A 19079-nucleotide genomic window follows, 5' to 3' on the forward strand; every position below is an offset into this window, starting at 1 on the left:
ACACTTAATTGACTGAGCCACCCAGGTGCCACTCACATAACTTTTATTACAGTATGTTATAATTCTGTTTTGTTATTGTTGTTATTGTTGTTATTGTTGTGCCCAATTTATAAACTAACCTTTATCATAGATACATGCATATAGGAAAAAAACATCATATATATAGGGTTTGGTACTAGCTGTAGTTTCAGGCATCCACTGGGGGTCTTGGGATATATTTCCTTTAGATAAGGTGGTGGTGGGCAGAGACTATGTACCCAATAACAAAGTAAAAAAGAAAAACCATACGATCAACTCTGTAGATACAGAAAGGCATTTAACAAAATCCAACATGTGGTGATGATAAAAACTCTCAACAAACTAGGGAAAAAAGGAAACTTCCTCAATCTGATAAAGAGCATCTATGAAAAATCAATAGCTGAAATCATACTTAAGGCTGAAAGACTGAATATTTTCCCTCTAAGAACAGGAACAAGACAAGGTGTTCACTGTCATCACTTCTATTCAACATTGTACTGGAGGTTCTAGCCAGTGCAATCAGGCAAGAAAAATAAATGACATCTAGATTGAAAGAGAAGGGTAAAACTTTTTATTTACAGATGACATGATTCTGTGTGATTTCTTAAAAAAAAAAAAAAAGTTCCCAGAACAATTAAGTGCACGTAACAAAGTTGCAGGATACAAGAATATAGAAGAGTCACTTGTATTTCTATATATGAGCAAATAAATAGTCAGAGGTTGAAATTTTAAAAGAATACCATTTATAGTAAAATAAAAAATATTCACTACCTAAGGATAAATTGTATAAAAGATGTATAAGACCTCTACAGTGGAAGCTATAAAATACTACTGAGGAAAATTAAAGAAAACCTAAATAAATGAAAAGCTGTTATGTTCAAGGATTGGAAGACTCAATATTGTCAGTTCTCTGTAAAGATACAGATTCAGTACAATCCCACTCAAAATCCCCAACCAGCAATTTCTGGAAAGTGACAAGCTGGTTTTAAAGTTTGTACTGAAATGCAGAGGTCCTAGAAGAGCCAAAACAATTTTGGTTAAGAGCAGAGAGGACTTCTAAAGCTTATCATAGCTATGTTAATCAAGACAGTGGTATTGATGTAAAGATGAGCAAATAGATCCACAGAACAGAAAGTCCAGAAAAAAATACGGTCAGTTAATTTTTGAGTATGGCACCAAGGAAATTAAATGAAAAAAGAGTGGTCTTTTCAATGTTTATTTAGTTTTGAGAGAGAGAAGAAGCATGAGTGGGGGAGGGGCGGAAAGGAGAGACTGAGGATCTGAAGCAGGCCCTATGCTGTGAGTGGAGTGCCCCCCGCCCGGGGCTCAAACTCAAAAACCAGGAGATCGTGAACTGAGCTGAAATCAAGAGTTGGCTGCTTAACTGAGTGAGCCCCGCTGCCCCTCCAGGTGCCCCAGGAATAGTCTTTTCAATAAATGGAACAATTTGGTACTCCTATAGAAAAAAAATGAATCCTACCTTAATCATACCTTGCATCACACATAAAAAGTTAATTCAAAATTGGTCATAGACCTAAATCTAAAGCCTAAATCTATACAATTTCTAGAAAAAAATGTTTGTGATTTTTGGAGTTTGGTAAAGGTTTGTAAGATACAATAACAGAAGCATGATTTATTTAAAAAAAAAGATAAGTTGGACTATATCGATATTAACGTCTCTTTGAAAGCCACCTGTAAGAGAACAAGGACAAGTCACAGAATGGGAGAAAATATTCACAAATCCCATTTCTTTTTCTTTTTCTTTTTTCTCTTCAGGCTTACTTATTTATTTTGATATAGAGAGAGCAGGGGATGAGGGGGAGAGACTATCCCGAGCAGGCTGTGCACTGTCAGCGCAGGGCCCTAAGCGGGGCTTGAACTCACGAACGCGAGATCATGACCTGATCCAAAATCAAGAGTCGGACGGACGCTTAACTGACTGAGCCATCCAGGCACCCCCACAAATCACTTTTCTGGTTAAAGACTTCTTTAGAATATATAAGGAATTCTCAAAACTCAGTGATAGGAAAACAACCCAGTAAAAAATAGGCAAAAGATACAAGTGGGCATTTCGCCAGAGAAAATGCATGGATAGCAGATAAGCACATGAAAAGATGAGCCATATCATTAGGGAAATGTAGATTAAAACCTCGATAAGATACCACTACAAACTTGTTAGAATGTTTTCAGTTAAAAAGGCTTGCAGTACCAAGTGTTGGTGAGGATGTGGAGCACCTGATCTGGTGGGAATGCAAGGTTTTATAGCCCCTTTGGAAAAAAGTTTGGCACTTTCTTAACGACCTAAAATGTACTCCTACCCTATGACTTAGCCATTCTACTCCTAGGCACTTATCTGGGAGAGTTGAATGCACATGACCACATAAAGATTGTACCTAGATATTCACAGCATTTTTATCTGTAAAAGACAGGAATTGAAAACAGTCCAAATGTGTATCAGTATGCAAATAATTCAAATGTGCGTCAGCAGGCAAATACAGTTTGCACTGTCTTCATACAATGGGATATTACTCAGCAATAAAAAGGAAGGAACTATTGATACACACTGTAATGTGTGTGAGTCTCAATATAATTACAGTAATAAAAGCCAGGAAAGAGACATGGTTCCATTTATATGAAATCCTATAAAATATAAACTATTCAGAAAGCAGATTAGAGGTCTGGAGATGTGAGCTGGAGAGGAATGAATCATAAAAGGACACAAGACTTTTTGGAATGACAGATATGCTCATCTTTGTTGTAGTGATGGCTTTACAGATATATGTACTTATGTCAAAACTTACCAAATTGTGTACTTTAAATATGTGCAAGTTATTGTATGTTAAATATATGTCACTAAATCTGTTTTTATTTTTATTAAAAAAATTTTTAAGGGTTGTACCTTCTTTATTTTATTTCTTTTTATTTTATTTTTTATTTTTTAAAATTTACATCCAAATTCGTTAGTATATAGTGTAACAATGATTTCAGGAGTAGATTCCTTAATGCCCCTTACCCATTTAGCCCATCCCCCCTCCCACCACCCCTCCAGCAACCCTCAGTTTGTTCTCCATATTTATGAGTCTCTTCTGTTTTGTCCCCTCCCTGTTTTTATATTATTTTTGTTTCCCTTCCCTTATGTTCATCTGTTTTGTCTCTTAAAGTCCTCATATGAGTGAAGTCATATGATTTTTGTCTTTCTCTAATTTCACTTAGCATAATACCCTCCAGTTCCATCCACATAGTTGCAAATGGCAAGATTTCATTCTTTTTGATTGCCAAGTAATACTCCATTGTATATATATACACACCACATCTTCTTTATCCATTCACCCGTCGATGGACATTTGGGCTCTTTCCATACTTTGCCTATTGTTGCTAGTGCTGCTATAAACATGGGGGTGCATGTGTCCCTTCGAAACAGCACACCTGTATCCCGTGGATAAATGCCTAGTAGTGCAGTTGCTGGGTCGTAGGGTAGTTCTATTTTTAGTTTTTTTGAGGAACCTCCATGCTGTTTTCCAGAGTGACTGCACCAGCTTGCATTCCCATAAATTTTTTTTGACGTTTATTTATTTTAGATAGAGAGCATGAGTGAGCGGGGGAGGTGCAGAGAAAGAAGGAGACACAGAATCTGAAGCAGGCTCCAGGCTTTGAGCTGTCAGCATAAGAGCTGACACGGGGCTCAGATTCACGGACCACGAGATCATGACCTGAGCTGAAGTCGGACACTTAACTGACTGTGCCACCCAGGCGCCCCACTAAATCTGTTTTTAAAATTACTTGTGTGGAGCACGTGGGTGACTCACTTGGTTGGGTGTCGGACTTCAGGTCATGATCTCAGACTCCGTGAGTTCGAGCCCCATGTCGGGCTCTGTGCTGACAGCTCAGAGCCTGGAGCCTGCTTCGGATTCTGTCTACCTCTCTCTCTGCCCCTACCCTGAGCTTTCTTGCTCTCTCAAAAAAACAAAACAAAACAAAACAAACAAAAAAAAAAAACCTTAAAAAAATTTTAAAACAAATGTACTTGTGTGTTCTTCAGTGTTTATATTGTGCTGCTCAAATTTCAGAATCACATAAGGGACTCAATAATTTTTTAAATAATTTTCAGTGATTAAGTTTGGGGTAGGAACAGGTCCATTGTGTATGATCAAATTTACTTCGTTTTTTTTTTGTTTTTTTTTTTAACATTTATTTATTATTTTGAGAAAGAAAGGGAGACACAGAATCTGAAGCAGGCTCCAGGCTCTGAGCTGTCAGCACAGAGCCCGACATGGGGCTCGAACTCATAACCACAAGATCATGACCTGAGCTGAAGTTGGACGCTTAACCGACTGAGCCACCCAGGTGTTCCAGTTTACTTACAGTTTTAATTTATCATGAAACTGAAAAACTATAATAAATGTTCCAACTTAGGCTTTCTGAAATTCTAAAGGAATTTTCAGAATGATATACATCAAATGTTAGGTTTAATTTTATTGTCAGATTAGGATATTGTTGTTCAACTGGATGATAAATAGGAAAGAATGTTATAAGAACCCTAAAGAGAAAATGGAGGAAGTCAACAGTATTCTGGGCTTGGGAGAAAAATTCTTAGGATTTTGATTGGATGACCAGGTATCTATGTTAGGTAGAATAATGGCCCCTTAAGTATGTCCACATCCTAATCTCTGGAATTTGTCAATATGTTACCTTACACAGAAGGGACTTTGTAGATGTGATTAAAAACTTTGAGATGGGGAGATTATCCTGGATTACCCAAATGGGCCCGACATAATCACAGGGATTCTTAAGAAATTTAAGAAAGCAGAGAAATTTTCCTGGCTGTGATCAGAAGGCAATGTGACTGCATAAGAATGATCAGAGACATACAATATTGTTATTTTGAATTTCTTTTAAGTTTATATTTTTTGAGAGAGAGTGGGGGTGGGGGGAGGGTAGAGAGAATCCCAAGTAGGCTCCATGCTGCCTGTGCAGAGCCTGATGAAGGGCTCGAACTCACAAACTGAGATCATGACTTGAGTCGAAGTTGGATGCTAAAGTGAGTGAGTCACCCAGGAGCACCACAATATTGTTACTTTGAAAATAGAGGAAGGAGCCATGAACCAAGGAATGTAGGTGGCCTCTAGAATTTGGAAAAAGCAAGGAAATAGATTTTCTCCTTGAGTTTCTAGAAGGAATTGCAGCCCTGCTTACACCTTGATTTTATCCCAGAGAGATCTGTTTCTGATTCCGAACTATAAGATAGTAAATGTGTATTACCTAACCTGTGTGTTGTATGGTAATTTGTTACTGCAGCTGTAAAATACGAATGCAGTATCTAAGGTGGTAAAGCTCAGAATTAATAGTGTTTTGCTGGAGAGTGTTTGCAGTGAAAAGTGAATTCTATAATACCAAAGTAACTTTTTCCATTCCTTGGGAATTGTTTTCCCTTCCACATTTCAAATCTCATTTTCCCATAAAGTAAAATATGTATTTACTCACCAAAAAGTGATTCTAAATATAAAATATTAGTTGGAATAAATCTTAGATGTCATTCTACTCTAACCTCCTGAAATTTATAGATGGAGAAACTGAGCGACAGCCAAAGATTCCATAGCTAGTTAGCAATAGATCATAGTTTACATTCAGGCGTGGTTCAGTGCTCTACTGTATGTATACCCTTTAATGAGAAATTTGTTCCAGAATTGTGGAATATCTGAGTCACTTATCCAAAGAGGGTGTTTACGTAGGGAGATAGACGAATCTTTGTCTAGTTGACAGGATTGATTATGGGATTAATTTGTCATCTAGGAAGGTCCTAAGAGCCTGATCCTTAAGGGATGGAGTAAGTCCCATTAACAAACTTCACTGGTCAGTAACTTGATATGCATACAGGGGAAAGTACCAAGGCAAAATGGAGGGTTCTGGGAGAGGGTGGGGATACATCAAAAATAATTTTCCATACTCTCCCCCTGTTAACAGGCTTATAGATTCTGTTTTTCTCCAGACGTTTCCCCAAACACTGCCTCTCTCCTGTAATGGAAGATACTTGTTCTGAAAACCCAGTGCCCAGACAGAAGTCCCTGGACATTAATCTGGAGAGCAGCACTCTTTCCCCTCTCTGTCTTCAGCTGCTGTTCTCCTTCTGCACCTGTATGGTGGGGATTTAAGGTAGCCAAGGTTTCTGTTCTTCTACCTAAGGTTTTGTTCACAGACGTGAAATGCTATTCTCATACAGTTTTTCTGTTGGACATAATAATGGACCTTGGTCACAATCTCACGGTTCATGAGTTTGAGCCCTACATTGGGCTGTGCGCTGGCAGCATGGAGCCTGCTTGGACTTCTGTCTCCTTCTGTTTCTGCCCCTCCCCCACTTGGTCTCTATCTTTCTCTCAAAAAAAAAAAAAAGCTTAAAAAGTACTTTAAAAAAATAATGGGGTCACCAGGGTGGCTCACTCAGTTAAGTGTCCAACTTCAGCTCAGGTCATGATCTTGCGGTTTGTGAGTTCAAGTCCCATGTTGGGCTCTGTGCTAACAGCTCAGACTGAGCCTGGAGTCTCCTTCGGATTCTGTGTCTTCCTCTCTCTGCTCATCTCTCCCCACCCACCCCTTACTCTGTCTCTCTCTCTCTCTCTCTCTGTCCCAAAAATAAACATTTAAAAAAATTTTTAAAAAATGGACCTTGGAAAACATGTATTAAGGCCCTATCTTAAATCTGCTTCATTTATATTACAGTGCTTTAATGAGACAGTACTATAAGGGGATACAGTATTATGCAGAACTTTTATACTAGGTTTCTTCTCTCTGCGTTCCAGCTGGGAACCATCTCTTCCTCTAGTTGCTATTTAATGTGTACTCAAGAGATAGACAGCTAGGTGTAGTGTTCTGTCCTTACTGCCTGTGTGTAAGCCAAATTGATATTAATAAGATGAATCTACTGGCGCCTGGGTGACTCAGTCATTGAGCGTCTGACTTTGGCTCAGGTCATCATCTCACAGTTTGTGAGTTCGAGTCCCACATTAGGTGAGCTTAAGCCCCGCTTTGGGTGAGCCCTGCCTCTCTGTCTCTCTCTTTCCCTCTTCTCTCTCTCTCTCTCTCTCTCTCTCTTTCTCTCTCTCTCTCTCTTTCTCTCTCTCTCTCTCTCTGCCTTGTGGGATTCTCTTTCTTACTCCCTCCCTCTGCCCCTTACTCACTTGTGTACATGTTCTCTCTCTCTCTCTCTCTCTCTCTCTCTCTCTCTCAAAAGATGAATCTATTATGTGTATATATGCACAGACATGTACTTACAGTGCATTTCAGAGATATACTAGTTATGCCAGGGTTTTGTTAGTTACTGTTCCTGATTAGAACAGAATATTATTTTTACTTTTTTTTTTTTTATAGTTGAACACTCAGGTACAGTGTAATTCTAGATTTTTTCATAGTAGATTTGGAGAGGGAATATAGTCAACTGGTAATGATATTTCAGTACTGACTCCTTACTCTAGCATCTTATATTTTACCATTTTTATATTGACTACTTTTGAAAACCACAATTCATTTATTTCAGTGTTTGTTGAGTGCTTTTTTGCCATTCACTTAGGCTAGGTGGTAGAGGTACACAAATGAGTGGGACACAATGTACAGTGTTTCCAGACCTTTGTCATGCGTTACCTTGTTGGCCTGTTCTTAGAAATCATCAGCAGACTTGGAAGCAAACTGTTTGACCCTATGAACCGACCCAGGTTGATAATCTTCCACTGTGGCACAGGTAGAATTTTGATTTTTAAAAAAATTTTGTTCATGTTTGTTTATTTTTGAGAGATAGAGACTGAACAGGAGCAGGGGAGGGGCAGAGAGAGGGAGACACAGAATCCAAAGCAGGTTCCAGGCTCTGAGCTGTCAGCACAGAGACCAACGCGGGGCTCGCACCCATGAACCATAAGATCGTGAGCTGAAGTCGGACACTTAACTGACTGAGCCCCAGAAATTTGATTTTTCTATCAAAAACATGAACAGGTAATAAAGGCTTACTCCTGTCTTTACCTTTACCAGAATGTAAGTTCTGAGGAGATAGACATTGTTTCTGTTCACTACTGCTCTATCTCCCTTGGCTCAGTGTCTGACACATAGTAGGTGCTCAGTAAATATTTGTTGAATGGCCACTTATCTTTCAGCTTTTAACTCACATGTGTCCTTATAATGTTCTGGCTACCTGTTCCTTTATGGCTATATTTTCCTTGCATCCCATTGGCCTGAATTTAGTTACATGGCCATATTTAGCTGTAAGGGAGGACATTGGGGCTTCATTTGGGAAGCTTTGTGTTCAGTTAAAAACTAGGGGTTTTATTAATTAGGAAGAAGTGGAGAAAAAGAGACTTGAGAACTGCTAGCAGTCTCTACCACAAGTCTGACCAACGATAACTATCAGATGTACCTTGGGGCTAAGGGGGTTTCATGGCTTGATGCGGAGCAGGCTACAGTTAGTCAGTCACAGCCAAGAGGCAATGCCTGAAGTCAAGTACCAGGGAAGGATTCATTCACATGCTTGCCTGAGGAGGTAAAAGAATAGTAAATAGTTCTATTTGAACCATGGTATGGTATTAAAGGACAGTGAGAGGACTAGTGCTTTCAAAGTGCTAAAAGATCTTATTGATTGATGGCACACTGTCGAGCAGGGGAGGGGCAGAGGGGGAGAGAAGAGAATCTTAAGCAGGCTCCACATTCAGCATGGAGCCAGACATGGGCCTCTATCCCACGACCCTGGGATGTTGACCTAAGCCGGAATTAAGAGTCAGATGCTCAATTTACTGAACCATCCAGGCACCCCAGTGCTGAGAGATCTTTTAAACCTCTCATTGGTAATATTGCTGTCTTCTTTGGGGATGGTTTGTGGTTTTTAAGCTGTTCAACTGTATCTCTAAGGGTGTTAGTACTCAGAAGTGGGGCTTGGACATTTATAGTTTGAGAACACGGTTTTATTTGCTTAGTAGTAATTGCAACTACTGTGTATATTTTCATCTTAATTTCCATGTAGAGTCTGGTAACTTCCCAGTGAACATGCAGACTTCTCTTCTGAGCTCAGGCCTCGTGTCTGACTGCCTTCTGGGTGTCTCACAAGGACTCTTTGCTCAATCAGAGTTTTCTTCCTCTGCATCGAAGGCACTCCAAAATGTTTTCATTAAATTGAAGAGAAAAAAATAAAAAGTTCTGATGAGTGGAATCATGAAGTATTTCATCTTTTTGTCCTAAGTTTAAGAAAAAATATGAAAGTAATAGATCCTCAGCATTAAACTATTTAAATTATCTAAAATAAAATTACAAAGTGAAAATTCCTTCTTACCCTTCTCCTCCCAGATCTCATTCTCCAGAGCTGTCTTTACTGGCTGTTTTAATAGTAGGTATCTTTCCAAACTTTTTGTGTATATAAGCAATATTATACACACATACACCCTATGTTCCTTCTAAAAATAGGATCATATTACAGAGTGTTTGCAACTCGCCATTTGCTTAATAGGACATCTTAGACATCTTTTCATCTTTTCATGTCCTTATTAGAAGGTTATTTTATCTGGAATGGCTAAAACCTTACCTGTTCTATGTTACTATTTCTGGAATTTAGCTATCTTAACTCTGAGAAAAAACCATGATAAAAAAATTTGACATGTTATATTTGCATAATTGTAATCCAGTTCTGTAAAATGTTTGCACATGGCAAAATCTACAAACTGGGAACCGTGGTTGGTTGATACAATTAAAATAATACCACATTGTCACATGTATTATCCTCTGTGATATCATCAGTTGACTTTTTTTTTTTTTTTTTTTTCCCTAAACAACCCAGAGGACCAAATCACCACTGGGCACTGGGCACTATGCACCGTAACAATACACTTCATTTACTACAGTGTTCCCCCCCACAGTGGATGAGCATTTATAAAATCTTAATTCAGCTATTTGGATGTTTCTGGTGTTTAGACTCTTAACTAAGTCATTTTGTACTATCTAGATTTATCTCATCCTTTTCAAAGACTGCATTGTATTTTTGTAGTGTGAATTTGCCAAATTTTATTTAAAATTTTTTTTAACGTTTATTTATTATTGAGAGAGAGACACAGAGCGTGAGCAGCGGAGGGGAAGAGAGAGGGGAGTCACAGAATCTGAAGTAGGCTCCGGGCTCTGAGCTGTCAGCACAGAGCCAGCCCGACGTGGGGCTCGAACTCATGAACTATGAGATCATGACGTGAGCCGAAGTTGGATGCTCAACCGACTGAGCCACGCAGGCGCCCCTTGCCAAATTTTATTTAAACACTCCCATGTTATTCTATTGAGGAAAAACTTGAGCATATTTTATATAGCCATATGGTTAACTTAGCGGTAACTTAAGCAATCTATAAATGTTTAAGTGATTAACAAATGTACACTTGTGTTATTCCTACTCTTAAGTCATTACTTTTCTGTTTCCTCCTGACTCTTTCCTCTGTATATTTAAGTCTTTCTGGTCCTTTTCTCTTTTTAAGTCTGTGCTCTCTACTTCCCTTTTGCCTAAAGCATTTTACCTTTTCCCTTTATAAGTGTAGCACAAATATCAAATGGCTCCCTTGTCACTTTCACATCTTTATACATTCTCCTCTACTTAACTTTTAACTTGGAATACGCTATCTTTCTCTCATTTCCCTTTCTTAACCTTTCAACCTTTACCACTGCCCAGTGTCCAGGGGAGATACTAGGGGATACACATTGTCAGCAGTGTTCCCCCTGCAAAATGAAAAACAAAACTTTTAGCCAAATGACTTATTCATAGATGTTCCATTTTATCCTAAGAGCAACCCTTAAATGTTTGAGAAGTGATTGCATCTACAAAATAAAGACATGCTAAGAAAAATGTTCAATCGGATGATAAGAGTGTACAGAAATCAAAAACACTGTTTATAAAAATCCTTTGAAAAGGAGTGCCTGGGTGGCTCAGTTGGTTAAGCATCCGACTTCGGCTCAGGTCATGATCTCATGGTTCGTGGGTTCAAGCCCCGTGTCAGGCTGTGTGCTGACAGCTCAGAGCCTGGAGCCTGCTTCTGATTCTGTCTCCCTCTTTGCCCCTCCCCTGCTCGTGCTCTCTGTCTCTCTCAAAAATAAATAAACAATAAAAAATAAAAGATCCTTTGAACAGAATAAATGAAATAATGGACATAGTTGATAACCAAATAGTGATCTATAAATTCCATCAAAGGAAATCTCTTAGAATATAGAACCAAAAGCCAACGATGGAATTGAAGAGAAAAGCTCAATGTCTCTCAACCCTGTGTGCACATTAGAATCATCTGAGATAACTTTTTAAAATCACTGATGCCTTGGCCCCAGCGTAGCTCAATTATATACAGATTCTCTGGGAATAGGGTACAGGCATCAGTGGCTTTTTAAAGCTTCCCAGGTGATTCTAATATTTATCCCATGTTTAGAAACATGCTTAAGAGATCTGAAGGATAGAACCAAGATGTCCACAGTCTGTCTAGCAAGACTTTTAGAGGCAGAGGACAGACATGGAAGGAAAAGAAATAATAGTAGCACCTCCCCTGAGATCCCCCAAAGACTCACCTTCAGCAGTTGAGGGCCAGGATATCAAGGCCCTGCAGGAATTAAGGAAAGAAAACAAATACCACAGTATATCTTGGTGATCTGTCTGAACCCCAAGAATAAAGAAAATCCCTGTTTCTTCTATAAAGAATGGGAGCCACCTTGTGCACTAGGGAGGGAAGGAAACCTAACTGGCCTAACTGACCCAAACACCGCTTCTGCTCTCTTCCTAGACATGTCTCTCTACTTAATTTCTCTGGCCCACTCCTGCTTCTTTTGTGACGCTGACCACAGACTCCATGGGGAAGAGCTGGTCTCTTACTGTTGGTATTTAGAAGTCAGTTTGCGCTTCTTTGTTCTCTCCTTTAGTCTGATCCCTTCTGCCTTCTGGTTCAGTGACACACTTTTTGTTTTCCAGCTCAGTTAGAGCTTTACAAATTTTTCTGTGATTCCAGTGTCATCTTGGAGAAAGTTGATAATTTAGTACTGTCCTCCAACCTTTGACATTTGGATGGTCTGATATTTTCTAGGGTTTGTTCTTGTTTTGTTTTGTTTTTAATGAGAATAGTAATTCATCCAAGTGGTCAGTGGCAGAAGTAATTATAAATTTGGTCTGTTAACTTTGCTTTCTTCAGTAACTGCTTGAACTGAGAAAAGTGAGTTGACCAAAGGGTCGTATGTATCTAAGAGATACAATGAAGGAGGAAATAGTGTCTAGCTATAAAGTGGTAATCCCATTTAGAATTCTTTTTGCTCTGCTGTCTCATTGACCGGACATCTGAGCCTTCAGTCTCCGAAGAATTGATGCAGCAGTCACTGCTGGAGACTCGGTTCCCGACCTTGGATGCACACTGGAAACGAGAAAGGCGTCTTCAGTCACGGTGAAGGTGGGAGGATTAAAGAGAAGTTAAGTCTGGCTAACTGTTCTGCTAATTTCCATCTGCTCTCGCCTCAGATTTCTTTCTTGTTTCTTTTTTTGAGTGTACTTAAGTACACATAACAAAATTCGCAGTTTTTACCAGCTTTGAGTGTACAGTGTGGTGACCATACGTTCACATTGCTGTGCAATTATTACCACTGTTGTTCTCCGGAACTTTTTCACCTTCCCAGACAGAAACTCTGCACGCATTAAACAACTGTCCATTCCCCTTCCCCCAGCCCCTAGTAATTCTCTATTCTACTTTTCTGACTTTGTGAATTTGCCTGTTCTAGGTACCTCATGAAAGAGTCATGTGATATTTGCCCTTTTGTGTCTGGCTTATTTCACTTAGCATAATGTTTTTAGGGTTTATCCATGTTGTAGCATGTGTTAGAATTTTATTTTTCTATGGCCAGATATTTTAATAATACATATATGCACACACCATGTCTTGTTTATGGACACTTGGATTGTTTCCACCTTTTGGCCATTATGAATAGTGTTGCTATGAAGATTGCTGTACACGTCTCTGCTTTCACTTCCTTTGGGTGTATTTGCAGGAGTAGAATAACCGGATCATAATGGTGATTCTGTGTTTAACATTTTGATGAACCACAGGGCATGCACCATTTTATATCCCCACCAGTAAAGCATGAGGGTTCCAGTTTGTCTACATCTCCCCAACACTCATAATTTTAAGTTCTCATATAGCCATTCTAATAGGTGTGAAGTGGTATCTAAGAGGGGGGCAGAATATGTGACCCCAGAAGATGCCACTTTGGCATGTGGATTATTTTGAGCTGAAGGCAATCGAGGTCTGATAGACTCAGGAAGACGTTTGGTTTTTGTTTTTGTTTTTATCTCTACCTCTCCCTTAACTGCCTAAAAAAAATTTAGATAGAGGGCCTGTACCATGAAGAGAGCTAATACCAGAGATAACTTTTTATATAAAAAAGATTTATCTGCATGGCAGGGCAGACATTTGCTTATAAAACCTCTGTTCCTCCCATCTTCCTGTGAATTGTCTTCCTCCTCCTTGAAGTTCTAGACTCCTACCCCCTTTTCCATAGCTCAGGATGGCTTACAAGCCTCACTTGCTTGAGTGTCTGGGAGCTTCCTATCTTGGGGTTCTCACAGGTACAAAAGTTTTTTTTTTCCCTCCTGTTAATCTGTCTTAGGTAAATTTAATTGTTAGACCAGCCTAAGAACCTAGAAGGAGAGAAGGGGATCATTTTCCCCTTTACGTATCTCATTGTGATTTTGTTTTGCATTTCCCTAATAACTAATGATGTTGAGCGTCTTTTCATATGCTTATTGGCCATTTTTCACAGGTTTCTTTTTTGAAGGAGAAAAAAATGTACGGGCACATGTGGCAGTAGTCTTCATCATCTTTCCATTCCCCTCCCCAGTGTGGAGGAAGGACGTTACCTGGGGGAACGTACATGGCTAAATGCAGTGTGCAGTTTTATAGAGATGCATAGTCTGTCTTCATATGTGGTCTTCTTTCCTCTGCATGCATATTTATCTTTTGTTGTCTGGGAACTCCTCCTAACATGCTGGTGTGTTCCTGGACTTGAATGTTTGACGGAGGCCTGGGTTGAAAGTCAGTAAGGGCAGGGGCGCCTAGGTGGCTCAGTCGGTTAAGCATCCGACTTCGGCTCAGGTCATGGTCTCACACTCCGTGAGTTCGAGCCCTGCATCGGGCTCTGTGCTGACAGCTCAGAGCCTGGAGCCCGTTTCAGATTCTGTGTCTCCCTCTCTCTCTGCTCCTCCCCTATTCATGCTCTGTCTCTCTCTGTCTCAAAAATCAATAAATGTTAAAAAAAAGAAATTAGAAAGTCAGCGAGGGCTTTTCAGTTCATCCTCACTCGAGTATATTCAAAATTAAGATGAATTACTGCATTGAGATGAATTAAGCCCCAGGGTATATATACCTCTTTCCTTGTGTGTTTTCTTTCTTTTGTGTTTTAGTTCTAGGAGGCTGGAAACCTTTATGGCTCAGGCATCTGTGTTACGTAGAAAGAATGCTACTGTAATGTTCTGTGCTGTTAACCAAGTATCTAGTTCCTATATTCTTTTTTTTTTTTTTTTAATCTTTCTGAAAACTCTCCTGGTAGACAGTAGGATAACCTGATACAAGTTATCTATATTTTAACAGAGAACAACACAGTAAGTAATACGCATGGGGAGTTAGTGGATAACGCTTTAAAAGGACTTCTCATCTGGGGAATCTGACAGTCTAGTTACATTGACTGAATTTTTCAGTACGCTGTTGGTGAAATTGTAAGCGTATTCTCATTTTTCTGTTATGTCTCAGGTGTTTGCGGACTGGCGCTTTGGAGAGTGCCTGCTTATCTGGCATGTCCATAACAGAACTGTGTGTTCCCTCTCTGATGTGCCGGGTCGCAGTTTCCCCCCTTTGGACAGTTCAGAACAGTGAGCTTTATCCTAGATTAATATCCATAGCTACATAGTGGTTCTAAATCCAGAATAAACCGAGAGTAGGGGAGAGAAGAAAAGGCTCTCTCATGAAGAAAGTGAAACTTTCTCAGTGTGTCTTGCCGGTTTTTAGGAATTGTCTGTTCTTCCTGCCTTTTTTCATATAAACTAGATTAAGGAAAAAGGTCATTGTTGTTTTTAAGTTTTATTTTTATTTAAGTAATCTCTACACCCAACATGGGACTCAACTCAGCGACCACGAGATCAAGAGTTGCAAGAGTGAGCCAGTCAGGCACCCCAAGGAAAAAGCTGTTTGTTGGTTTGTTTGTTTTTAATGTTTGTTTATTTTGAGAAAGCACGTGTGCACGTGCCCGAGCAGGAGGAGCAGGGAGAGAGAGAATCCCAAACAGGCTCTGTGCTGCGAGCACAGAGCCCAACTCGGGGCTTGAACTCAGGAACTGTGAGATCATCCCCTCAGCTGAAATCAAGAGTCAGATACTTACCCAATTGAGCTACCCACCCAGGTTCCCCGGAAAAAGGGTTTTTTTAAAATTTGTTTTGTTTGCTTATAAAAATCTGTACCCCAAATGACATAACTGGAATTAAGGGAAAAAACTTGGAAAGTTCCATTTTTTCCCTTACTCTTCCAGATTTATCTGCCTTTGAACGTTGAAAACAGTTTTATTGTTGTTTATCTTTGTGTTTTAATAATTCATGCTACTCCTCTTCTTAGCAACTCCATACTACTTAGAACCATTGTCTGAAATCACCTGTATCCCTTGCAGTGTTAGAACCAAAAATGAAGAGTAAATTTCTTGATCAAGTGAGACTTACAAAGTTAGTAGATCAGCTTACAGGTTTTCTATTTATTGAATTTTAGCAAGCCATTGTTTGCTACCCTTTGGATTAGAAGCAAAAGAAAATGCTTTTTGATTGACAATATTTTCATTTAAAAGTTCAGCTGATCCCCAGTTGATGAGCATTGAAAAGAAAGGCATTGTCTTTGGATGTGTGGTGGCCATGCTTTCTCAAAGCTTTTAGTTTTTTTGTGATATTTGTGCTCACACACACTCTCATAAATGATTTGAAAGTAAGTGGCAGACTTCATGACACCTCACCCCTAAATACCTCAGCATGTGTCTCCTGAGAATGAGAATATTATTCTACCTAAAACATTACTACTGTATCACACCCCAGAAAGTTGACATTATAAAGTAATAATAATCTAATGTACAGTCTTATTTTTCCAAGTTTTTCTAATTCTCCCAGAAATGTACTTTTACGATACTTTTGTCCCCCTAATCCAGGATCTTGCCAAAGATCACACATCACATTTGGTTGTGGTGTCTCTTTAGTCTCCTTTATTTATTTGTTTGTTTGTTTATTTACATCCAAATTAGTTAGCATATAGTGCAACAATGATTTCAGGAGTAGATTCCTTACCGCCACTTACCCATTTAGCCCATCCCCCCTCCTACAACCCCTCCACTAACCCTCTGTTTGTTCACCATATTTAAGAGTCTCTTTTGTTTTGTCCCCCTCCCTGTTTTTATATTTTTGTTGCCTTTCCCTTATATTCATCTGTTTTGTCTCAAAGTCCTTATATGAGTGAAGTCATATGATACTCGTCTTTCTCTGACTGATTTCACTTAGCATAATACTCTCCAGTTCCATCCACGTAGTTGCAAATGGCAAGATTTCATTCTTTTTGATTGCCGAGTAATACTCCATTGTATAGATATACCACATCTTCTTTATCCATTCATCTATCGATGGACATTTGGGCTCTTTCCATACTTTGGCTGTTGTTGATAGTGCTACTATAAACACTGGGGTACATATGTCCCTTCGAAACAGGTCTTTAGTCTCCTTTAAACCAGAGCAGGACCTCTGTCTTTTTTGGGTGGGGGATCTTTCATAACATTAACATTTTAAGGAGTCTGGGCCAGATGTCTCCTACAATATTCCACAACAAATTTTGTCTTGTCTTCTTGATTAGTTTCAGGTTAAATACTTTTGGTAGGATTACTATATGTATACTTGCCATTCTATCACATCAGGAGGCACAGTGATATCAGTTTGTGTTACTTTTGGTAGTACACAGTTCGATCTTGATGCAGACCACTTGTGCTAAGGAGTAGCTGTCAGATCACTTCATTGGAAAGCCCTTTTCCTCTATTAAGTAATCTAGATTCATGCTTTGAGACTTTGTGACTGTCCTACTCCTTTAGAACCTTCCACCTGGTTATTGTAATTTGTTAATTGATTTAATTCAGAGTTTTGCCAGGGGTCTACTGATGGACGTCTACTGATGAAGCCCAGGAAATTTTTTTGGGTACATATATTTTTCCAGGAATATGATTCATGACTTGCAAAATATTTTTAAAAATCTTTTGTCTCCCTCTCTTTTGGAGGTGGCTTCTACAAGTTCCTATGCATTAGAGAAGTCTGTTATAAGCAGTAGGTTACTAGAAGCTGGGAACCAACAACGTTCATGTGATTTTCTTAATTATCTAACGTAGCATCACATACAGCTGGGCACTAAATTTCTGTTGTTTGTTTGAGAATGCTTTGTTCTGGCCTCTCCCTTATCCTGAGCCAAGCATTTGGATCTTTTGTGTTTGGTATAAAGTGTACTAGAAACAGAGCAAAGGAGCTTAGCCCCTGGTTTTTGGTGTTCTCTTTGAAGATTTTTGGGCACAGCCGAATTTGATTTGTGTCTTTGTTGACACTGAAGTATATTTGGGTCAATTGGAAATGAGTTAAAACACTGCAATATATTATTATTATGTATTGACTTTAGGGAGCTTTAGATCCATTATTAGCCTAATGCAGAATAGCTGTAGAAGTGGTTAATTCTTGACTTTCCCTGCTCAACCAGGAAAGCAGTATGGAATTAATCATGGTAGGAGCCACTCAGGTGTGTTTTGTTTCATCTATCGATTAGCCTGTTGGTAACACTGGCTTGCCTTGTATGAAAAAGTGTCTGTCATTTGGGTGACTGATAATAACAGTAAGTGCTAATGTTGGAAGGTATACTTCTAAAAATACATATCATACCATTTAATCCAGGTGATCACTCTGTGAAAGTTGTTATTATTTTTATTCTAATTACACAGGTGAAGGGAAAGACAGAGAGAAGTGAAAGATAGCCGACATCAAACAGCTCGTGAGGAGCCCCAGATTCCTTGCTTTTTTTTGTTTTAGCACTCTGAAAGGTAGAGGCATTCTGTGGGTTCCAAATATGAACAAAGCATGGCCCTTGTTCTCAAGGACGTTTTAAATCAAACCAGTATGTTTTCTTATAAATATATTAATTATAGGCAGCACATCAAGGGAAGAGCTAGGGAAGCACACAGAAGTGCAGACAGCCTCCAAGTATAGAGTCAAGGTTGGTATGCCTGGGGAAGCATTTGAGAGGAAACATGTCTAGGGAGGAAGAAAAAGTGAGCAAAAGGACCAAGGTGGGAAAGCACAGGGCTTATTATGGCTGAGGGGCTGCTCTGGTTTGGCATGAGCTGCGTGAGATACAGTAAAAGAAAGTGGTGGAAGCTGGGCCTGTGACAGGTTAGGTCAGACTGTGAAGGGCCTCAGAATGCCATGCTAGGGAAGAGAGAGCCTCCTTCCATAGGTATTTTGAGCAGGAAATGAAAAGTGTAGGGTAGCCCTGTAGAGAACCCAGTAATAAGCATGATAAATGCTTACATTTTTAAGTTAAGATCCTGTGCTAATCTCTTCACATGATACACACAGAATCTCACTAACGCCTGCAGTAACTGAACAAAGTACTCTGTCCCTTTTACAGATGTGAAATCGAGGCTCCGCGAGATTAGGTTTGCAGGTGTCAAACATATCGCTGGAGCTAAGACTTGGACTGGGGTCTGTGAGCTTCTAAAACCTGTTCTGTTTGCCACTGTGATATATTGTTTTTTAAAAACAGGTCACCTGATACGTTCTTGATCCTCTGTTAAGAATATGGCTGTGGGAAAAAGACATTTTCAAAGTTCCGGAAGTACTGCTTTTCAGTGTGTAATCATGCTAAGGAATGTAATCACCACCAAACCCGACTTGTACTGCTCTCTAATTGGAGCCAGCGCTGCATAGGAAGCTGAAGAACTGGATGATGTTTTATTTACATGCCTCATGACATGAATACATGCCTGTGGCAAATGTT

General features: G+C 39.4%; 1 protein-coding gene across 7 annotated transcripts in view; it reads left to right on the forward strand.

Moving 5' to 3' along the window:
- FKBP5 (FKBP prolyl isomerase 5) overlaps nucleotides 1-19079 on the forward strand; it is a 117805-nt gene that overhangs the window by 39901 nt on the left and 58825 nt on the right. The window lies entirely within an intron of this gene.

The sequence above is a fragment of the Acinonyx jubatus genome, chromosome B2 (assembly GCF_027475565.1).
Source record: "Acinonyx jubatus isolate Ajub_Pintada_27869175 chromosome B2, VMU_Ajub_asm_v1.0, whole genome shotgun sequence".
NCBI classification, from domain to species: Eukaryota; Metazoa; Chordata; class Mammalia; order Carnivora; family Felidae; genus Acinonyx; species Acinonyx jubatus.